We start from the raw sequence: 3,564 nt of genomic DNA, 5'->3' as shown, positions 1-3,564 counted from the left end.
GCCACGGGAAGAGGCCCACACAGCCCCTGAGCCCACAGTGGGCAGCCTGCCCTCTGTGCACAAATCTGGGGGGGCACATGCCTCTCATGCCTCCTCTGGGGTGTGTGCAGTGGTGGGAGCCGCCACCCTCCCATGCCCCCTCAGATAAGATGCCCATGGCTCCATCCTCCACCCTGGCTGGGCAGTGCCTGCCCCAGCCCCATGCCCTCCATCATCATGGGAGACTTGATTTTTTCCCCCCTCCCCCCAACATTGCTTCACTCCCACAGACTTACCAGCAGGATGTTACTTTCCAAGCTGCTGGGCTGTATATGGGCAATCGGATTGGTATTGGCCAATATGGCTGCTTAGTAATCAGATGCCAGTATCAGACAAAAAAAAATCTTCATCTGTGTACCCCTGATTTTAATCCACCAGAGCTCAGTGCTCAACATCCTCCACCCTCAGCCCCATAACACATCAAAGATGTTATCTGTTGACTAATCTTTTGTACTCCAGTCATAGCTGTTGTATCCAACTAATTATCCGAGTAAAACTCTAATCCAATCTAATTAGTATGATGCTCATACTTTTGGCCCTGCAGGTCACATAAATGGTCTGGATTTCACATAAATGCACATGTCTATAAGCTGGATCAGGCCCCACACCACCTCTGCCTGACCAGAACCCAGTCTTGCCTAGGCAGGGGCTACACAGGATCCTGGAGCCCCATTTCCAGTGCGTGCGGGCTGGGTGGAGGCAGCCCTGTGCCACTTCTGCCCATCTGGGATTGGGCTCTGGGGGCCAGCCTGCATAGCTGATCTAGTCCACAGGGCCACAGCCTATGGGATTCCCCACAAGATCCATGAGGAACCCTGCAGACCAGATGACATGGCTCCAAGGGCCAGATTTAGCCTGTGACTGGGGGTTGAGCCCCCCTCATCTGGTCTCTTCTCTAAAAGTAAAAATAGTTATTGATTTGTTCTTTTACCCTTGAGTTTACCAGCCATGTTATGCAGTTTTGGAGTGAACTTCTGATTTAGAAACTTGCATCTAACATGTATATCCATTGGTACTGATTGTAGTAGCTGGTCTGATTAACTGAAGGTTGTGATTGGTTGCATAAACTTTCAGATAGTATGGGAGAATTCTCCTGGGCTTGTTCTCTTTGTAGAAAAACTTATCCAGAGGGTCCTGAACAAGTATTCAAATGCCTAGCCCCTGAGGAGCAGAAAGCTTGCCATAGTGATGCTGCACAGCTAGGGTGCCCTTATGGACAAATCTCAACATGTTCTGCAGGCTCTCTGTCTGCCTGGAGACAGAATGGCAACAGTACACAGGGCAGCTCTGATTGACTGCCCAAGACTCCTCGGGTTTACCTGGCGTCTTCATGCAGCAGAATATGCAGATTGGGAAGGTATTCCTATTAGGCCAGATTAAACTAATTAACTCTGCTGGAGGATAGTACTGCCGAACACAAGTACTGTCCCACTGTGGTGTTATTTGTTCTGTCACAGTGAACGTTTAGACAGTGACCAAGGCTGTTTGGGGCACAATGGTGCTAAGGGTGAAGGGGCCGGTTGCCAGCCAGTGCCTCTGTAGCATGTTGAGCTGGGTTGGAGAAGCTCTGGGTTGGTAGGTTGACTTCCTGAGCCCCCTGCCAGCCAGGCTGCACTACCCTAGATCAGTGTGCTGCGGTCCTGGGTGCACATGTAAACACTGCGCCTGGGAGTGATGAATGCTGGCACAAAGTGCCCTGGAGTTTTTTGGATTGCATTAATATCACGTATACAAATGCTCTCCATCTCCGTGAGAGGGTTGGGAGCAAAGCACCCTGGTCTTCGAGGACTGTGTTGTCGCTTCTCTCAGACATTCATTGACCAGGGAGAAACTCTCCCAGGACTGATTTAACTCTGGTTATTACTAGTTTATTTTTTTTCTCCCAGAGCCATTTTTGCTCTGGAAAAAAATCTTGAACTTCTGTTCTTTCATGGTTTTTCCTGGGAGAAGAGCAGCTCTCCAAGGAGAAATTGAGTATCTGTACATGGCCTCAGTTGGTAAGTATGATAGAGAGCTGGTGACCGAATCGCCTTGCTATGACCACAAATGGGGGAAGAGATCCTCTTAACTTTTTTGGTTTCAGATCCTAAATAAGTACCCTCATTAGTGCTTGGATACCAAAGCTTCTGTATGTCTGTCTGAAATTTCCATCGTCTTGCCAATAATCTAGTTATTTCAGCAATATAGTTACCTGTTTTTAATAGAAAAAAATTGTGACACTGAAAATTGAGGCAGACTAAAATGAATATTAAAAAAATCTCCATTTAAAAATTTACTCAAAGCAATGATCGACTTAAATTGGTACACCTCAGACACCCAAGTACCTTGACATAGAATTTATACTGTAGTTGCTCCAGAGAATATGGCAAAAAATTCATAATGATCTGTGTATCCACCAGTCGGAGTATTGTAAGATATTTTTCTAATTTTTGCCCCTCAGATATGAAAGACTAGATATTGTATGTGTAGTAAATTGAAACTGGTCAGGGACATGCACAGCCCCAATATAATTATTTCTGAGTAGGTAATGGAAGTATGTATTCTTTGAGATAAGCCATATGCTTTCTTAGCTTGGAAGTGTTAAATACTACTTAATCATTAACATTTTTAAGAAAAAAGATTTCTGGTTAACTTCCAGGGATTTTAAAAAAACACTAATGTGCAAGGTTTTGACCTCCATTATCCCCATGGAGAAGTGAGGTGCATTGTGAATTTGGTCCATGTTTTCCTTCTTTTAATATTAACCTTGAGCAAATGTAATTCAGTGGCATTCATTACTTACAAGTGAACAAAATATTTTTGGTCATGTTCTGAGCTTTTATTGAGGCAGACTTGGAGTGCCTTGATAAGGGAGCTTGACTGAGTAGAGAGTAAGAAAAATGTTTAGGTTTACACTGCAGAAATATTGCAGGGAGGTTTTTTTTGTAATTATATATTTGGCTTGTTGTGTTGCGTATCTTTAGGGGTAAAAACCTTCAAAATTATAAGTGGGGCTCTGAGAAAATTGCAAACTTTTTGTCAAATTTATGGCACGTGTGCTAGTAAAGTATAATTTTTCATGGAATATTCACAGAGCAACCACTGATATTGGAAAATGGGTCCTGGTAGTTCCGTGAATATTCCATGAAAAATAATACTTTACTCACGCATGTACAACAGGCAGGCACACAGCCATGGGCAGTGGAAGGCCAGGGCTAATGGGGCTTAAGCCCCCTCAAACATGGGGCAGTGCAGAGGGCTGCAGGGCAGCCCAGATGTGGGCTCTGGGCAGCTGCAGCAGGGGGGAGGGGCGTGCACAGACAGACATGGAGCCTGCAGGTGGCTGGGATTGCAGCTAGACAGCACTGCCTGCTACAGCAGGTAAGTTGGGGAAATGGGAAGGCTGTGGCAGGGGACAGATTTGAGCCCCCCACAGTGAGGGAGGGAGTGGGGCAGGGGCTGAGGTGAATAGAACCCCGGGGTAGGTCGTGGGATACTCAGAGCCCAGGTGACTCATCCAGAGGCGCGGGGGGGGGGGGGGGGCCC

General features: G+C 46.4%; 1 protein-coding gene across 1 annotated transcript in view; it reads left to right on the top strand.

The window, feature by feature from the left end:
• The window catches only part of EPC2 (enhancer of polycomb homolog 2), a 109,842-nt gene that overhangs the window by 57,820 nt on the left and 48,458 nt on the right, over nt 1–3,564 (top strand). The gene's annotated exons all lie outside the window — the stretch shown is intronic.

This window comes from Gavialis gangeticus, unplaced genomic scaffold (assembly GCF_001723915.1).
Source record: "Gavialis gangeticus isolate Ggan-Ray unplaced genomic scaffold, GavGan_comp1, whole genome shotgun sequence".
Classification (NCBI taxonomy): Eukaryota; Metazoa; Chordata; order Crocodylia; family Gavialidae; genus Gavialis; species Gavialis gangeticus.
The sequence above is the reverse complement of the archived record's forward strand: the minus strand, read 5'-3'. Positions and strand labels throughout refer to the sequence as shown.